This window comes from Dermacentor albipictus, unplaced genomic scaffold, assembly GCF_038994185.2.
Source record: "Dermacentor albipictus isolate Rhodes 1998 colony unplaced genomic scaffold, USDA_Dalb.pri_finalv2 scaffold_24, whole genome shotgun sequence".
Classification (NCBI taxonomy): Eukaryota; Metazoa; Arthropoda; class Arachnida; order Ixodida; family Ixodidae; genus Dermacentor; species Dermacentor albipictus.
Genome location: NW_027225578.1, coordinates 5,287,346 through 5,307,807, shown reverse-complemented (window position 1 = coordinate 5,307,807; position 20,462 = coordinate 5,287,346).

The window sequence follows — 20,462 nt, the reverse complement described above, 5'->3', positions numbered from 1 at the left end:
CTGAGCAAAGCCTTCCGGACTTACGGAGGAGAATGGCCGAACGAGTTCAGAGTTGTGGCGAGGATGTGACGAAGTACGTCCAAGAAAAGGGAAAAAAATGTGCGCCAGGGTGAAGCTAACTCTACCGGATACAATTGCCGAAATTATCAGATGTCTCTGGTCGACTGAGATTAGTTTCGCGTTACGGGACAGAAGCTATAAGAGTGTGGACGAGTTACTTCAAGCTATCAGACCCTATGAAACCTCCAAAGAAAGCCGCGCAAGACGATTTCCATCGGCACAACAGTTCGACAGCCGAAACCGATTGAGTAGTGGCCATCAGCTGTGTCCTGCATCAACTTACGTAGACGATGCTGTACGCAGCAGTACCGCGCGAGAAGGAGGGCATCGCGCGGAGGGAGTACGTTGCTATAACTGCCAACAAATGGGCCACACATCGAGTCAGTATCCTGAGCCAGGGCGCCCACGTCATTGCACGAAGTGTAACAGCAATGGGCACAGCGCGAAACCATGTCCCCGCTCAAATAATGCGACTAACGTTTACGCAGCACGTCTTCAAAATGGGTGTACAAAAGCGTTTGTATTGACTTCGAAAGGATGATCACCCTTTTCGATACGGGCTCCGATGTGAGCTTGATAAAGCTAACGCGTGCCATGCAGCTGAACAGGGAGCTTTTGGCACCTCCAGGGGTGGCCATACGCGGAGTCGGTGGACAGCGGCTATCCCTCGGCGAACCAGATATAAAGGTGCGCGTCGATGATGTGGAACTTCCTGCCGTCCACTTCTACATAGTCAGCGACGACGCTTTTGTCGGACCGGACGTCATCATTGGCACTGGCGTGATCCGACTTGCCCGATCTTCTTCTGGTCCGTACTAATGGGTGTACCCATTTGCTGAATAAAAGGCAAGCAGAAGAGCTGGCAGGTATTGTCGCAGAATTGGAAAGAGCGAGAGAAGTCGCCAAGTGTCGCAAAAACGTTGAGGCTGCCGCGGATGGTTCTGTTTGTGTCGGGGACGCCTTCTCTTGATGCGCCTGATGATTTCAGCGTCCTGGTTCCGAACTATAGCGTCAAGTTTGTGGGGTCTTAAGGTCTCACAGGACTACCGACCATCGTGGTTTCGAGCTTAGCGAGCTACAGGGCCGCGTCAGCCTCTTGCACCGTTGCGCGCGCGCTCAGGCCACAAGGGACTACCGCGCGATGCACGCAAGAACACAGTATATTGTCCTCAGTTGACGGAAACCGTTTAGTGTATCCGGCGGCACCCGACACTGCACAAACGCCCGGTCCCGGGGCGGCGGGGAACGAAAGGGGTCCCGCGCCAAGAGCGGAAAGTACAGTCAGGAGCGCCTGTAGCACGCGGCTGCGAGAGCACAGGCTCAAGCTGGGACACGCCGCTAGGAAAAGTCCCGGCGGCCATGCTGCTTGCTCTCGCGATAACCAATAACGATAACCGAGAGCTCGGGCAATCTATTTCGGATTGGGCCTCCGATTAGTGCAGCTCAGCGTGGTACGACCTCGCGCGAGCACTAGGTACCCGTTCCTCGGCTTAGCATCCGGACAGGATCAACACGAGGTACGCGCTCCCCGCACGGGCAAAGGCACCGCGCGTGAGCTCAGTCCTAGTCACAAAGGTGTCGGCGGACGAGAAGAACCGTTGTCAGATGGGAAGAGGACTTGGCACCTTTGAAGGCGCCGCGTCCTTGAGCTTTCTTGTACTCATCAACCCAGCATCATTCGATACATTGAAGCATGTACGTACGCGGCGCCGTCCCAAGGAGCAAGAGAGCCGCTACCATCACGGCAGTAACCACCAGGGGCCGCTTCGTGACGTCACTAGCTCCGCCTTCACCGCGAACCAACGCGTGTGGAGCGCCACCGCTGACAATGGTTCGGAGCGAGGACGGTGTGGCTTAAAGGGACCCTCAAACGATTTTGACGATTTTCTACAAACGTACTGAGTCGTTAGAGTAGGTCCTTCTGATCATTAATTGACACATCTAAGTGCTCCGCGTAAAGCGTATAATTTATTATAAAGATTTAAAAATGAACATCGCTGCCGATCGCAGCACACTGCTCGGCGGAATTTTAAGCCGCCCTTACCCATATGACGGAAATCGCTCATATGACGTCAGTGGGGCGAGCTATCCGATTGGCTGACCACGGCGCGTGATCGATAATTTTTCCAACTGTATGGTAAACAAATGATGTTCGTAATAGTTGGAATGTTAGTTAATTTGTACTTATAAAAAGAAAGTAACATAAAGAGAATGCATAAGAGAGAGAGAGAAACAACTTCATGTAGTCGCCTGCAGAACGACACCATGACTAAATGGCGCCGTGACGCGGGCCCTGACGTCTTCTCAGCGGGTGATCTCTACTCAACTCCAGCGCGTGTTACTCCCGCGGTCGGTCGCCCTGAGGGGCAACGTTCCGTCGGTTTCGCTCGGCCTTTGTCTTTCAAGAGCCGCCGAGACCTCCTGGACGGCCCAGGTTTGGCTTTCGTGGTCGTAGCATTCCGCCGCAGCCGCGAGTCGCGGCGAAATCGTTGCACTTGTCGAAGCTTCGTCGGGGAACTTGGTGCAATCCCATAGGATGTGCGTCAGGGTGGCCCTCTCGCGCTGGCACACGCGGCACACATCGCTCACATATAATTTCGGGTATAGATGAGTCATTAACACTGGGGTGGGTAACGAACCAGTTTGCAATTATCTGAACAGCACCGCTTCCACTCGGCTCAGCCCCGGGTGCGGGGGTGGGAAAGTCTTTCGAGTCAGGCGGTGGAACTGTGTAAACTCGTTGAACGTCGTCATGCGGGCCTTGGCACTACACCACGTTGGACGGTCGGTTGCAGCGGTGCGGTTGGTTAGCGCTCGCGCCACTGCGTGTGCCGTCTCGTTGTGGTTATCGTGCTTCTCCGACGCATCGTTGCCCGCGTGTGCGGGGAAACATTTGATTCTAATATATCGATCCTCTCGTTGCAGGTCAACCGAGCACAGAACGCGCACAGCCTCACCACACACATTGCCCTTTGCATAATTCCACACTGCACTTCGCGAATCGCACAACACCGTCTGGCACCCGGGGTCGGCAATGGCCAGGGCAATGGCCACCTCCTCCGCCTGACACGCCTCGCGGACCCGTAAGCTCGCCGCTGCCCTCGTCGCGCCGGACGACGCCTCGATGACGGTAGCTACGAACGCCGCGCAGTCTCCCTGGTATTCTGCCGCATCCACGAACCTTGCGTGCTCGTCCTTGGCATGAAAGTCGATGAGGGCCTTAGCCCTCGCCGCTCTTCTCTCCTTGTTAAACTCCGGGTTCATGTTTCTCGGGATGAGGTCTACCCGAATCCGACGCCGTGTCCCGTCCGGGACAGAAACGTCGCTACTCGACTTTTTCGCACCGGGCGTGAAGCCTAAGTGAAGTATGCGCCTGCCGGCTTCGGTCATAGAGAGCCGCTCCAGCTGGGCGGTCCGTTGCGCTTCCGCAATTTCCTCGAGGGTATTGTGTACCCCCAGGCTCAGGAGCTTGCTGGTGTTCGTACACTCGAATACTCCGAGCGCCGCCTTGTAAGCTCGGCGTATCAGGTCGTTGATCTTATTCTTTTCACACTGCAGCCAGTTGTGGAAGGCTGCAACGTAGGTGACGTGACTGATTAGGAAGGAGTGCACAAGCCGAATCAAGCTTTCCTCCTTCATCCCGGCCTTGCGGTTGGCGACCCGTCTGATGATCTTGATAATCATGCCGAGCACCCGGATTTTGTCGACCTCCGGGATCACTTGGCCGTTCCTCGTCACGATCTTGATGGCCTCGTAATCCCTCGCTTCGCTCTTGTTACGTCTGACGTACTTCGGTGGTAACACCAGCAGTTCTGACTTGCTCGGTGAGCAGATCAAACCGGAACCGTCCAGCTGGTCTTCGATCACGTCGACGGTTTCTTGTAGCGTGCTCTCAATGTGACCATCGCTGCCTCCCGGAACCCACAGCGTGATGTCATCGGCGTAGATGGTGTGCCGGACGCCTTCGACGCGAGAGAGTCGCTTGGCCACCCCGATCATAACGAGGTTGAATAACAATGGCGAGATGACCGAGCCCTGGGGGGTCCCGACACTGCCGGACCTCTTCTCTTGGAGCCGTAGATCGCCGGCGCAGAGCTCGGTAGTCCGCCCCGTCAGAAAGTCCTTGATGTAATCGTACGTTCTTGCGCCCATGTTGAGTCTGGACACCTGGGCTAGGATCGCAGAGTGCTTCACCTTGTCGAAGGCGCTCTGCAGGTCCAGCCCCTGAATGGCCTTGTTGTCTTTCGCTAGGGTGTCATCGTCAATGATATCTTTCTTCAACAGAATCATCGCGTCTTGGGTGCCAAGGGAACGCCGAAATCCGATGATCGTGGTGGGGTATAGCCCCGACTCCTCCAGGTAATCCTGCCACCTACACATGAGGACGTGCTCCAACACCTTGCCCACGCAGGACGTGAGCGAGATGGGCCGGAGGTTGTCCGTGTTCGGCGGCTCGCCTGGCTTGGGCATGAGGATGGTCTTGGCAGTCTTCCACTGCTGGGGCAGTGACCCCGCCCTCCAGCACTTCTTGTAATACCCGTGAGGTTTTCGATGGCTACATCGCTGAGGTTCTTGAGCGCTCTGTTCGAGATGTGATCCGGGCCGGCCGCCGACTTGCTGTTTAGTTCGTGCAGGGCCGCGCGCACCTCCTCGACGCTGATGTCGCGGTCGAGCTTCTCGTTGGCTTGACCGCCGTACTCGGTATGCCTTTCCGTGGGTGTAACCGGAAGGTTACACCCACGGAATGCACAAGAACAATTTTTCAGTACACCTAAGCACTTCCGGCACACAGCAAGTGTCGTCTGCTTCTGTTACAACGTGCTCCGTCTTTGACGAGAGCTCCGCAGTCAGTGTCGGTCTGTCTTTTCGCGAGCGCTATGATTCGATTTTGTTGCGTTGTGGACGGCAAACGTAGCGACAGGCAATATGTCAAGCTGCGACATCGTGTCCTTCCGCAAACCAGTAGACGAGCGGATTATCTGCAGCGCGTTGGACAGCCGCTATCCGATGGGCGCCAGGATTTGCGCGATTGCAGCCGTCATTTTACACCGGAAGATTACTAACGTAATAGCGAGTCCGGTATTAGGGTAAGCGCAAGCGCAAGGGGACAGGGCCTGGCCGTGTCCCCTTACGTGTCGTTTCAGGGGATGAACAGAAGCGCAAATGTGAATGGTCTGCAAGGTGCAGCCACCTGGTGGCATAGAGCTCAACCACACACAGTAGCAGTAACAAAATGTATTCTTCTTTGCTGCTGGTGTAAATATTTCGCAGGAGTGTAATCGTAAACATGTTGTTTTTGTAAATGTTTAAAATGTTTTACACTTGGTTAGAGCAATATTAGCTCTTTTTTTTGGATTATTGAGGTCTGCGCCAACGGTTGGCTGGACCGTGGAGACCGATCAGGCAGCTCACGTACGTCTACACTAAAGTTCCTTCATCAGTTTTAGTTTATGCCTTTACGGTTCCGTCGAAACGTTCTGCTAGTGTGTGATTACCGGAATACCAGACGCGTTCGGCGCTACGACAGAATGCTCGCAACGCACGCTGTTTCGATAGCTCTCGCTTGGGGTTGACGGCCAAGCCGCTAGCGGAGACGTTTCGCGCGGGCGGGGGCGGGCTCCAAAACAACCGGAAGCGGACGATGTGACGTCGCATCGTGACGCAGAACCAGTGAAGGCGGAGCTTAGCCCCGATCGCTCGGCAAACGAGTTGAGGGGGAAAAGCATGGCTAGGGAGGAGGGTAACTTGTAATCGCTTGTAGCTCCATTAATACGTAACGCTTCACTTAAATTGTGGTGCGAATGTTTTACTTAAGATGTACCCTCCGCGCCCACAAAATTTGTCCGAACCGTTTCCGGGGCCCTTTAAGGATTGCAGAACATAGGTGAAATGCGCCCGCGCAATGGCGCGTTGAATTCCCCAAATCCCCACAATTAAGTTGCATTTGAAGAAAGGACAAATACTCAAGCATCCACCCGCTCCCTGCAATATATCAGAGCAAGTTTTACTGACCGCCAATGAAAAGGCCCATGCGCTGCAATCCGCCTCTTTCACGGCGCGACAGCGCATGCGCACAGCCGTAGCGGATTAGTCGCGAAACGTTTTGGACGGGACGCGCGCGCGCGCGGCCAGATATCGGGGGAAAGTATACCGAAAAAAAAAACCTCTTGGACGCGCGCTGTTGCAAACGCTCGTGCCATGTACCACGTTGAAACTCTACTGGTAGCTTGACGTCGGTGCGGTGCCGAAAACGTGCGTAAGACTGCAACTCCACTTTGAAACAGAATAGGGTTCACCTGGACTGCACCGTGAACCACATAGTTGCCGCCTTGCATTGACGGCTGTCAAATTTATCGATAAACCCCTGCGTTACACTCGGGCAACACTTCAAAAACACGTCGCTGACGCAGTCTTCTTGCAGCGTCGGCCCACTGTTGCTGGTGTTACGTTTCGCCTCCGACGTGCCGGCGCGGATGCAACGGACGCCGGGGCTTCGTTCACAGCGGCGGACATTTTGGCCAGTTCAGCGCTGCCCCAACACCTCCTGCTCAGCGCGTCCAGGCATGTTTCAATGCCACGTGTCTTTGTGTGTGTGTGTGCATGTTGGTGCCCACGCTTGTCAAAGCGCGGCAGCCGGGGAGAGGAGCTCCCCAACTGTGAAGCGAGGAGGTCTGGCCGGCGCCGGCCCGGCGGATACTTGTCACTTCTTGTCACAACGTGTCCGTGCGCCGCCGTCACGTGCGCCTCTTCCGAGCCGTTCCTTCTTGCCCTCGACTCCGAGAGTATAAAAGCAGCTGCCCCCGGACGCCAAGAGAGAAGCTTCGATTTATTCAGTCGAGTAACGTAGTCTCCCGTTTCTCCACTTCGGTCGACCAGACCGGCCGCTCGTTTGCGATGCTAGAATAAACAGGTTGTTCTGTTAGCAGTCGACTCATCCTTTGCCAGGACCTTCGGATGCTTCCAGCTGTGCCCCAGGCCGCCAGGCCAACGCTACCCTTGGGGCTTGCGACCCAGATGCAACACTGGTGGTGGCAGCGCGTGCGTGACTTCATGTACTGTTTTAAGGCGTGGTAACAATTGATCTATACGAGACTGACAAGACGCTGACGCTGATGATTGGCCGACTATTCAGCACTGTGTCATTGAGACCATTTGATTGTAATAGGCTGACAACGACGCAACCGACGGGTGCGAGTTGACATATAGCGCGACGGGCTTTCGTGTCGACAGCACCGACAGAATCAGCGTGACGACCGTGATAGCTTGACCGAACTCTACTTGATCAGCCGTCGAACCGACAACGCGATAGCAGCAGCTCATTCACTTGTAAATATAATTATTCGCGCTCAAAATGCGTCGACATGCCTTCGAAGTTCAAATGCACGAGCTCCAGTCCTCTCAAGCCATGCACGTGAAGTTCGAGTCAATGTCGATCCGTTTAGCGAAGTTTGGGTTAGGCCTGACCCAGTCGAGTTCGTGCAACCGCTACCGATGGAGCTGAACTTAAAAAAATAAGCAGCCAGGACGACGGAAACCGCTCGTATATTTAGGTTGCGACCCTATAGCGATGTGATAACTACTCTTCACTTCGCACGGCACGTACACATTAAGCGGCAAGCGGCGACGCAGCGCTGTGCCAACATCTTGTACTTTGGTCACCGTACCCGAACGCTGCCGGTCGCATTCCCCTAGATGGTGGGTCTGTGTGTGTTGTTATGCTGACATTTCTTAATTCCAAAGAAGCATTGTTTACCTCTGCGTCAAACAGGAAAGGAGAGACAGTGCATTCGATCCAGTCGCATAAACTCGCTCAGTTGCCAACGGTGTCAGCGATGGCATCCGCCTTCTTGCGAGAGAACTACACGGTATACAAGTGGGGACTTATGCCGAGCACAGTTGTCTCTAATAATATTTTATAGCGCGCGCAAACTGTAAGTGTGATGAAGTTAAACAAAAGCGAGAATCAGTAGTAGCAGCCCGTAATATATATGTGTCTGGATCACAGTCGCAGTTGTTTAAGGGACTCGGCTGCTCATACTGACTCGTCTGTGTGTTTTGCTACGTTTTGTGATTATTTCACATCAACGATGCGCCGTTTCTACAATAATCGAAGCTTACAACGATCTGAAGCTGTAGAGGTAAACAAATTCACCGCTTTGGCAAATCCCACGTGGAAGGCTGCGTTCGAAGGCTGCTTGAATATGCGAAATGTTTAGTGAATGTGTAAAAGGAATACAAGAAGCGATGTGCAGTCGCAGACATCAGCGACAACGAACTCAAGGCAGCCGCATCGGCAGACGGAACTCGGCGTGCCTTTGTCGGCCGCGCTGTTAACGCAACAGCGCACAGGGGCCTGTTCACCCACTATACTCGATGGGTGAACGACATGCTGCCCCGGAGAAACCATTAATAATTAATCGCCATCCACGAACTGCACAACCGACGTAGACTCAACATTGGCGCAGGTACACAAATCAACAGGCGAAATCCCCGACACCCTTCCAAAACGTTTCCAGCGGCGTGCGTCAGAGGGCAGCACAGGAACATAAAAAAAGGCGGATTGATAAGCCGAGGCGATATTAATGTTGGCTAGATCGTCTATGGCGAGGAGAAAATACAGCCCTGCGCGTTACTTAACAAGCATAATAATTGCTGCGCACTGCAAATCGGAAAACTTGGGTGCACCGGCATCGCTGAGAAGAAAATCGTCGAGCTCCCTCGAAGCAAGCCACTTTCCCAGCCACTATACCGTAGCTCCTACTACCAGAGGCGGGCATGGCAAGAGATTGCTGATGAGTTGATATATGGGTGAATCTCTGATAGTACTTCGGAGCTACAGAAACCCTGTTTTCACGCGGAAGAAAGGATGGCGCATACAGGAGGGTGATCGACTACCGCCGCCTCCGTAACCACAAACAGTTAAGGACACAGTACAGCCCACGAAGACGTAACCTAAACACAGAGGCCCTTACATAGTCACAGATTCGATTGGATTGGAGTCAACTTTATTTATGCCTGCAGTTGGGCGCTCGCGCGCACCGACGAGGGCCTACGTCATCTACGAAGTCGCCGTTAATCGGCGCGGGTCTCCACTCGCCGTTGCCGGCTCGCTGGGTCCGTGCCTTTCGAGCGCCTCGAGGACCAGCTGGACGACCCAGAGCTGATCGTCTCGGTCGTAGTTCTTCGCGGCTGCCTCGAGCCGCGGTGGAAGCGTTCTTGATTTTGCTTCTTCTGGATATTTAACGCAGTCCCACAAGATGTGCGTGTAGTCTGCGGTGGTGCTGCGTGCAAACACATACCGCATCTCGAACCTACGAATATCGAAGGGATCGACGCGGCCAGACTACTTCACGAGCGCCCATGCAAGCAAGATAAAATAATTTCAATTGGCGTCGGACAGCGAGTGCGGAAGCGAGCCGGAGTGACGAGATTCTCTCGGGACGAGATCGTGCAGGATGGTCGAGCGTAAGCAACGAACACGTCGCCGTCACCATCAGGCCCCGTTGTTCTCAGAAACCGAGGTGCCTCGAAGACATTGAGGAGACAGTCCCGCAAGCAGCGGGCTGCATGCCTGCAGCCTCGCCGCCACCCCCGGTTCGACACCCTTCGCTGGCCGCAGGCTCGATTCCCGCGTCTTACGACCCCGGTGGTGTGCAGGAGCCTGTGTCGTAGAGGGAGAGTAAAACTGTGTTTCAAAGGGAAATAATAATAATATATGGGGTTTTACGTGCCAAAACCACTTTCTGATTATGAGGCACGCCGTAGTGGGGGACTCCGGAAATTTTGACCACCTGGGGTTCTTTAACGTGCACCTAAATCTAAGTACACGGGTGTTTTCGCCCCCATCGAAATGCGGCCGCCGTGGCCGGGATTCGATCCCGCGACCTCGTGCTCAGCAGCCTAATTCAAAGGGAAAGGGAAAGGTTGTGTGTCTGCTCCCCCAAGTTTGCGAAGCGCCCTTTTTGGTGGTAACCGCTTGGGGCGAGTGTACGCGTGTGCTTTACTTTATGTCCCGTGTTTATGGTCCACAGTGGCATATTCGCAGGCCGCTGTCGACCAGAGCTAGTTTTTCTAACCAAGTGCGCGGCTAGGTAGCTGAGTCAGCGGTCGCACCAGCTCAAAATGGTCCGCAAAAAATTGATTCCGACAGTGCACGGAATCAGATTTCTTTCTTTTTATTTCCACGCCAACTGAACTCTGACAGTTGCAGCTCTCTTCAAGTTTCCTTCTTTTAAAAAAAATGGACTTGTTTACGTACTCTTTGTCGTGTCGCCCAAACCGATTTCGCCGCACGTTACTTCATTTTTGCCTGTCATGCATTCGGTCTGGCTTCTGTTCATCGTCAATCGTCTCAACTCCATTTCAAAACTTCCGATGTGTAACAAACAGTAATGCCATCTGCGTGAGCAGCGTTTCAAGATGCGCAGAGTTTCAAGAGGTGCAGTGACAGAGTGCTCTATCAGATCATCCATCATTTTGTTAAAGGGGAAAGGACTCAGACTTTAATGTCGAAACTTGTAGTCGCCCTGTCGCTTTGCAGTGTCAAGTTTTGCGTAGAGAGCTGCGAACTTTTCGGCCTCCTGAATAGGCTCCTGCATAGTTTACCACGATGGCCCTGCGCGTCTTAAAGGGTAACTCCGGCGATCTTTCGATGCCGATGGATGTCAATAAAATTCGCTGAGTATGTTCTCTGCACACTTCTTTCGTGTCCTGAAAATAAAGCAGGTTTGAGAGTTGCGCAGATTTCTTTTACAAATGAGTTTTGTTATTTCCTTCAAACCACCTCGCTTGCCTGCTCTTCAGCTACTGGCCACATGGTGTTATGACGTGAATTGAGAGCGGCATACGCAGAGCATGCTGCGCACTAATGCAGACGACAAAGGCCTTTTCGATACAGCAGCGTAAAGAACTGCCTCGTTCAGCTGCTAACGGTGTGAGCACTGGCACCGGTGTTTCCACAAGAAAACTACGCGTCCTCTTAATCAACAATCATACGCGCAAAGTCTTAATCTACGTTTACTTTATGGAACACATGAATTGCGTTCCTGAAAAGAGTAGGCAGCATAGCACATATGCTACGGTCTCCCGCTCGCTGTTTTTGAAGGTGTCGGGTCGCTGATACCAGTGCGACTCAGAGTGATGCGACAGAGCTTACCTGCAAAAAATCTGCTTGTTTTGCTATGTCCTGACATATTTTTATGTCACTGATGCATTGGCCTGCGTATATTTCAAGCGAATAACAAGCGGTCATTGTACCATGCCGATGTAAACAAATACACCAGTCAATGCTTTGGACACTCAGTGGCGTTGTTCCGGGAAATTATGCGCTGACACAAATGCGGAAAGCAGCGATCCACAACATCTTACAGAGGATATGCGAAACACTTCCCCGAGAAGGCGTAAAACAGCTAAAGTAGAAAGCAGCACGTATATAATCAGTGGTTATGGCTACCCTTGGTCTTCATGTTGCAGCGCGATGTGTTGCGCTGGCTCCCGTGGTGGGGGGTGGAATTCAGACGGCGATTCATGGCTATTGAAGTCGTCAGAATTGTAGGTGTCACTGCTTGACAGCTCCAAAGGACTGGTGCAGCTGACATTGTCACCCGAAGACACTGGCCACTGAACCGGCCTAGTCACTAATCAACTGAGCGTCTGCTCTTTACCGCTTTCGAACATGCCTTGTGCGCTTTCCCCGCTGGTGTGCCTTTCGTGTTCACAATTCTATCAGCAACAGTGGCGATGAATTGCAACAAATGATTGGGGACCTTAACCGAGAAAGTGTAAGAGTGGGGTTGACGATTAATATGCAAAAGACAAAGATAATGTTCAATAGCCTGGCAAGGGAACAGGAATTCAGGATCGCCAGTCAGCCTCTAGGGTCCGTACAGAGGAGTACGTTTATCTAGGGGAATTACTCACAGGAGACCCTGATCATTAGAAGGAAATTTACAGAATAATAAAAATGGGGTTGGAGTGCATACGGCAGGCATTGCCAAATTCTGACTGGGAGCTTACCACTGTCGTTGAATAGAAAAGTGCTATCATTGCATTCTACCGGTGCTAACATATGGGGCAGAAACTTCGAGGTTAAGAGGAAGCTTTTGCTCGGGCCCAACTCCGACGCGGCCTATTCAAATACATGTAAAAACGCAAATGGAATGGAATGGAATGGAAAACTTTATTCACTCTTTAAAGGTTTTAGCGGGTCGAGGCCGAAGTCTTCATTCTTGAAGCTTGAGTCCTCTTCAGCCATGGATGGGCCCCAAGTCCAGGGCTCCACTGAGCCGGGCCGCCTCGCACGCGTGCGCTATTAGAGCTCTTTGAGTCTCTAGCTCGCGGCTGGTGAGCCAGCTCTCCCATTGCTCCGCACTTGGTGTTTTGTGTTTGTGGAATGCCTGGTTTCTTGTACACTCCCATGTAATGTGATATAATGTTGGCTTAGCTCCACACCACGGACAGGTCGCGCTATACTGCGTGGGGAACATCCTACTTAGTAGGTGTAAGTTTGGAAAGGTGCCCGTTTGCAGTCTCCGCCATCCTGCGGCCTCCTCCTTTGTTAATGCTTTATGTGGTGGCGGATATTGATATCTTAGACCCTTATAAAGGTTTAATAGCTCTGAATAGCTGTTCCCGCAGTTGATCTGTGGCCCCTCTGGGGCGGTTGACGTTCCTGCTCGGCTGGTCATCCCTCGAGCTAGGCAGTCCGCCCCTTCGTTGCCCCTGATCCCTGCGTGGCTTGGTATCCAGATAATGTTATGTGTGGGTTGTCCCTCAGCGATTGGAACTCTGCTGAGGATCTTGAGCGCCGTGTTACTTATTCTGCCTCTTATATAGCTCCGGCACGCCTCTTGTGAATCTGTTAGAATATTGAGCGATATTCCTGTTCTATAACCTTCTTCCGCTGCCAGTGCGACAGCAATTTCCTCTGCCTCGGTTATGTTAGCCACCTCGACCGTGAGTCCTGTGATTAATTCTCCTTGATTATTTACTACTACCGCTGCCGCGTTGTTTTTGTGTGCGTGTGAGTATAGGGACGCATCGGTATAGACTGTATTGTCCCGATGTCCCATCGTCTTTTCGTAAAACTCTGCCCTAGCCTGTCTCCTACTCGCATGGAGGTTTGGGTCCATGTTGCGAGGGATAGGTTGTATGCGTAGTTTCTTTCTTAGTGGGTCTGGTATTGTGGCCCTGCTACTGTGTGATTTTTCTACTTCCCGACCTAGCTTTGTCAGGAGCGCCCTTCCCGTCGTTGTATTACTGAGTCTTCGTACTTGTGCGTTGAGCTGGCATTCCCTTAGTTCTTCAAAAGTGTTGCTGATTCCAAGTTGCATGAGTTTGTCGTTGGATGTGTTCCTTGGGAGGTGGAGAGCTGTTTTATACGCTTTCCGGAGGATGGTCTCCACTTGCTCTTTTTCGGTTTTGGTGATTGCATGGTACGGCAGTGAGTATGTGACCCGGCTGACTATCAGGCTGTTGACCAACCTGAGTGTGTCCTCCTCTTTCATTCCATATCGCTTGTGTGCCACTCTGCTAATCATTCGGCCCACCTGTCCTGCTGCTTTGTTTAGCAGGCAAATTGTGTGGCTGCATTTCCGGCTTCCTTGCAACCACATGCCGAGGATTCTAATCATCTTTTGTTCCGGGATGTTCTGTCCTTCTAGCCTTACTTCGAGCGGGGCATCAGTGGGGTGTCTGCCCACCCTGAGGAGTTCAGATTTCTCCGTGGAGCATCTGAGGCCTCTTTGCTTTGTGTATTCTTCGATGCAGGTGGCAGCTTCTTGTAGTGCCTCTTGTTTATCCCCTAGTGAGCCTTGAGTAGTCCAGATCGTTATGTCGTCCGCGTACATTGCGTGACTGATTCCTTGGATCTTGCTAAGTTTCTTGGTAAGGTTGACCATCGCTATGTTGAAGAGTACTGGCGAGATTACTGAGCCCTGCGGAGTGCCCTTGCATGGCGTTTGAAAGGCGTCACTCCGTAGGTCTCCTAGGCCTACTGTCGCTGTTCTGTCGGTTAAGCTTCTGATATAGTCATGGACTTTCTTCCCGCAATTAGTGGTGTTAATCCCCTCCATAATGGCGGCGTGGGAGACGTTGTCAAAGGCTCCTTTAATGTCGATGGCCATGACCACGTTTTCCCCGTGTTTCGGCATTGTCTCGAGTACCTCTTCTTTTAGCTGTAGCAAGATATCTTGGGTAGACAAGTTTGCCCTGAAGCCGAACATGGTGTCGGGGTACCATCCTCCGTCTTCAAGATGCGTTTGGATTCTTCGGGTCACTATTCTTTCGTACAGCTTGCCTAGGCATGATGTAAGCGAAATTGGTCTGAGATTTTCAATTTGGAGTTTTTTGCCAGGTTTGGGAATCATCACCACTACGGCATGTTTCCACTCCGCTGGTACTTTGCCATCCTCCCATAGTTTGTTGAGGTAGAGGGTGAGCTGATCAATTGCTTCGTCGCTGAGGTTTCGAATTAGCGAGTTTCGGATTTTGTCCGCCCCTGCTGCTGTGTTCTTTGTTGCAGCCCTTACAGCCTCGACGACCTCTTCTCTTGTAATGGGTCGGTCCGTAGTTGAGTTTTCGTCACCCTGGTAGTCACCTCGGTAGCCTTCTATCGAGATCTTTCCGTAGCATTTTTCCCGTACTGCTTGGAGCAGTTGTTCTTCTGTTCCTTCATACTGGTGGATTAACCTCTGAATGGATTTGCTGCTTTTCGCCTTGCTCTTGCTCGGATCCATGAGTGTTCTGAGGATATGCCATGTTCTGGCTGTGCTTAGGGTGCCATTCAGTGAGGTACTAAACTGCTGCCACCCCTGCCTTGCCAGCTGCGTTGCATACTCCTCTGCTTGCTGAGTTATTTCGGCAATTTTCTTCTTAAGCTTTCTATTTAGCTTCTGACGCTTCCACCGCTTGGTTAGGCCTCGTCGTGCCTCCCATAACCTGAGGAGTCGTTTGTCCACTTCCGGTGCTTGTTCTGTTCGTTCCACTTCTTTTGTGTAGAGATCTCTTATTTGTCTGAGTTAATGGCTACAATCCTCTGCCGAGGTTATGTCCCCTTTTAGCTGTTTACAGTGGACTCTAAAGGCATCCCAGTCTGTTAGACTAGCCTTGCCAATCTTCCTCCTGGTGATTTCTGTCTCTGTGCTGACCCTGATGATGTAGTGGTCGCTGCCGAGGTTTTCTTGCAAGTTCTCCCATTCGACTTGCTTAGCGCCCCTGACAAAGGTTAGGTCGGGACACGTGTCCACGCTTACGCTATTGCCCTGTCTGGTGGGTTGGCTTTCATCTGTGAGTAGCTCGCAGCCTATGTTTTCCGCAGCTGTGCAGATACTGCGCCCTTTCTTGTCTTCGATTCTACTGCCCCACTGCGGACTCTTCGCATTGAAGTCTCCTGCTATTATTAGGGTGTTTTGCCCTGCAAGCTTCTTCGCTTCCGCAAAAAGCTTAATGAAGTTTCCTCTGTTTTTAGGTGGGCTATATAGATTGATTACGAAAGTGCTCTTCGCCTTCTTTTTCCGTTTTGGAATCACTTCGGTCACTATATGTTCTAGATGTGTGTCTTCTAGTTCCTTATGTGTTATGGTTGTTATTTTGTTGCTTATTAAAGTCGCTGTACGTCCATTTTCCTGACACGTATATCCTTTTAGGGTTGGGATGCAATTTGTTTCCTGTAATAGTATTAAATCTGGTGGATTTCCTCTAGTGTTAATGAACTGTTGCAGGAGCCCTTGCTTGCGCTTGTAGCTCCTGCAGTTCCACTGCCAAATCTCTAGTTGGTTTGGTCCTGCCATGTTGATGTATTGGTGTTATTTGTTCCCTGAGATTTTGATCCAAACCTGCGCTCGTTGTAGAGGCGGTCTCTGGCGTCGTTTACTGTTCTCTGTGTAGTTTGATTCTTTACGTAGTTGCGGAAGCTCTGGTCTTGCAGGGCTATCTTTTGATTGAGCTGCTGCATTTGCTGCTGCATTTGCTGCTGCATTTGCTGCATGAAAGCTTTGAAGTCTTCAATTGAGGTGTTCCCCTCGCTAGTTTGCGTGCTCTCTATATGTTTCTGCTGCGGTGGTGGCGCGCTAACTGGCGAGAAACCTGCCTTTCTCATCTCTTGCATTTCCTGAATTAGGTCGTCTATTCTTTTCCTGAGCTGCCGGGTTTCTTCGCGGCAGAGCTCGAGTTCCTTTTTAAGATTACTGTTTTCGGCACAAAGCCTCTTCTCGTTTTCTGTCTGCATGCTTGTGTTATTGGTTATGTTGTTGTGCGGAGCAAAAAGCGTTTTGGGAGGGCCGGCTCCCCAGCTCACCTTAACTCCGCCGCTTTTCTTCTGTTGATTTGGCTTCGTCGTGGCCTGCTGGCCCGCGCCGCCCAGAGGTGGGTAGGACTCGTCCCTCTCCCGGCTTCGGCCCTGGCCTTGACTGTGGCTGCGCCCTCGGCTGCGGCTCCTGGATTCACTCCGGTAGTCGGTCTGTCGCTCTTGATCTTCATTCCGGAACCAGCGCGGTCGCCTTGCTCCGCTTCTGCTCCTGCTGCGTCCCCGCCGCTGCTGGGCCTGGGGTCTCCATCGTAGTTCGTTTGTCGACTTTAGGCGTTGTTTGCAGTCCTTTGTGCCCGCCGCGTGGGAGCCCCCACACAGCAGACACTTGGGTGTACATTGATGATGTTCTTCCGGATCTTTCTGGCCACATTGCTTGCAAGCTCTGATTCCGGGGGTCGGGCAGACGTCCGACCGGTGACCTTGCTGGCAGCAAATATAGCAAACTTGCCGCGTTGGTCTGTATGGATAACACCACATCTCTACCCCGTAGTACAAAACTTGCTTGGGGAGGATGGGGCCATCAAAGGTGATAACAGCTGTGCTAGATCGGCCTAGCATTCTCGCCGCCAAAATCTTCACCCCTTGCGTGCGTGTTCGTAAGTTTGTCTTGAGTTCTTCGGCGGGGGTCCCCGGGTCCACCCCGTGAATGACCCCGCGCAGCGTTCCCTCCGGCGCCGCCACGTGCGCGTTGACGTCGTAGCTGTGCTCACCAATCTTCAGTTGCGTGATGCGCCTGACTTGCTGAGCAGCACTTTCGTTGTCTGTACTAATTATGATGATGTTTGAGCCCGTGCGGAGCCGGATGATGAGGTCTTCAGCCCTGCATCCGTGTCCGGTGGCCGCAACCACCGCTCGCGCCACTTGGTGTGTCTGCAGGTTTTTCACTGCCAGTCCCTTCGGCCGGAGGACTATCTTTAAGTCATCTCTGGGGAGCGGAGGCAGTCTCCTCCTCGGCGCTCTCTCTCCCTCTCCTTGCTTGGTCACAGCTGGTGCGCCATCTGTGCGCTTCGTCGAGTCAAGGGGATTTTCATTCCCTAGCTTCTTTCCCGCGAAAAGTTCTGCTTGTCCGCTACGTTGTCGTTTTCTTTGCCGCTTGGATATGGCGATCTCCCAATCCGCGTCTGTGTCCTTGCCTTGATTCGCTTGTGACATTGGTGTCGCTGGGGTGCTGCCTTTCAGGGCTTGAGTAGTTACCGCTGCTCCGTGGGCGAGGGTCTCCCCGGCGGCGTCGCTGAAATCTTCATCCATAATTTCGTGTGTTTCCGCCATGAAACTTGTCGAAACTTGGGGTGGTAGGTGTGCTAGGTTGGGGTTGATGACTCGGGAAATCGCTCCAGGCTCCTCTGCCGCTGGCCGAGGCTGGGAGGGCCGCGGAGCCCCGCTACCGTGTTAGGCCTAATGGGCCTAGCTTCTGCCGGCCACGTAGGGAATCTTCAAGCTCGTGTAAATCCAAAAATAGTGGACCCACCGGCTCGAAAATGGTGTCCTCGTGGTCCGTTCCGCTTCCGGCGTCGGTTCCGACCAAAATTTGGACGGTCCAATTGGGTTAGACGGGTCAAAAATCCCGAAAACTACGGAGTGCATGTGAAGAAGCAGCCAACTTTTTCTGAGATAACCCCTGGACCGATTTCAATGAAATTTGTTGCATTTGAGAGAGAAAGTTAAATTCTAGTGACTGTTGCAAGCGGAATTTTGATGGCTTCAATTTTGTTAAAAAGATTTTCAAAAATTCAGAAGTTTCAAATAAATAGAAGCATGAAGTTTACAAACTAATAGCTCTGCATCAAGAACAGATATCGCGGTTCTTTAAACTGCATCCATAAGATCATTCAAAGAGGACACATTTTGTGCGTCATTTTAAATCTTACGTGCATTTGTTACATTGTTTACGAGGGTTCTGCAAAAGTAGTAATTACATATTAATACATATTTTGAGGCTCATGTGTAACATATCAATTTTGTCCGCTTTAGATGTGCTATCAGATACAATTCACAGAATTGCGATATAATTTTTTTCTTGCTGAGTTACGGAGTTGTGAACTAGATAGTTTCATTTTCTGAAAATTCTCGATTTTTGCCAATTTTTAATAAAAAATTGACGACCTAAATCGAAAATTCGAAACCAACAGTCACTAAATTTTAAGTTTTTCTTTTAAATGCAGCAAACCCCGTGAAATTTTGCGCAGTGGTTGCCGAGAAAAACGAATTCTCCTTTTACATGTATTTAGATAGGAGCACCCGAGCTAAAGCCTCCTTTTAACAAAGAAGCATGAGAACGAGCTAATGACCGCGTAAAGAGCGATGGAACGAGAAATGTTAGGCTTAACGTTAAGACAGGGAGAGAGTGGTGTGGATTACAGTGCAAACGGGGATAGCCGATATTCTAGATGACATTCATAGAAAAAAATAGAGCTAGGCAGCATGTTAATGCGTAAGTTGCATAACCGCTGGACCATTATCGCTACATAATGGGTGTCAAGGGAAGGGAAGGGAAGCGCAATCGAGGGCGGCAGGAAACTAGGGTGGGTGATGAAATTAGGAAATTTTCAGGCGCAAGTTGGAATCAACCAGCGCGAGACGGGTAATTGGAGTTCGCAGGGCGAGGCCTTCGTCCTGCAGGGGTCATACACAAATAGGATGATAATGATGACGGCCTGTTATCAGACGTGTAACAAGGGGATCTCGGGAATTTAAAAATGCCATTACCTCGACGTAGTAAAACAATCGCCGGAGTTTCACTTCAAGCATCTCCAAGCCACTGAATACAATACTGCTGCTGGGTTATCTGCTGGGCTATCTCTTATCTAGTTGACTACTCAGGTATGAACCTACACTGCTGAGCGCGTCCGGTACTTGCATTTTCCTGTTGAATACTTTTCACGATTTCTTCAAAATTATTTGTGCATGCATGACGCGCAACATAAGCTTCATCTAGTTCTGTCCCTAGTGTCGTGCTTGTCCTTGTTCTTTGTGTATTGGGATAATTATTGCCTCCACCCATATGCGATCTACAAATTTGCTTACAAAGTGCCTACTACCAAATTACCACTTTCATTGATGTGACAAGCCTGCAGCTTCACCTCCCAAGCCGCACTGCCCTTGGCGCGTATTTTGATCTGGTAGCATTAAAAGACATGTAAATTTTCGAGCGCAGCTTAGGCGGCAAGCGTCGGCTAACCGAGCGAACAAGCACAACAGCGAAGGATGAAAAAGCGAACGCGGAGCGTGAGATGAAAGACGCGCGTCGCGAGCCTCGGTGACCAATGAAAGCGGCCCTTCAGTGACGTGCGCGCGCGGCAAAGTGGTGACATGCGGACCCGCCCGACCACTCGATGCGTGCTCGTATCAGCCGGACCGCTCGTTTTGTGCTATCGTGAGCTCTCGCGTGCGCTTGTTTGATTTACTTGGTTTGGTCTCGTTCGCGCTTGTTTCGAATGTCATGGTCTGAGATTTTTCGCAATGATGAGTCTAAACCGAGACGTCCTGATGGAAAGGTTTTGGAGACAATGCGCTATATCCGATTCTGTGCGACAAGACGGACCCTGAATAAAATAACGCGGAGGCGACACCCACTACCTCACTCTCGACTTTGGAACGCGGCGACGCCGCAGCAGTGCATACCAACATGATTATGATAAGTGGTAACGACGTCACCATCTTCGTAAGACATGACTCGCGTTAAGAACGAAGGACGAAGAACGTAAACGCCGAGCCGACGTGCCAGCAGACGAAGGAAAAAGCACGCGACATCTCGTACCTACAGAGAGGAGGTGAGATTTCCATGCTGACACGTGACAGCCGCAGCGGCTCGTCGCCAGTTGGTGTGGCCCAACGTTACTAGACTAGTCTAGTAACGTTGGTGTGGCCTAGTGCACTACTCGTAGAAAAGTGTGGTCGCACTGCCGCAGCTGCCTGAAAACGCCGGCGGCGCGCCGCGCGCGTTTAACGCTAGTTTGTATGGGACATGCCCCGCACACGCTCAAGTTCCAGCGATCCCCACAGAGGGCGAAAAATCAACCGCGGCGCGTTCCAGCATAAGCGCGCAAGTGGAGCTGTACTGTAATTTGGTCGCATACTTTAATTTGTATTTTTTATG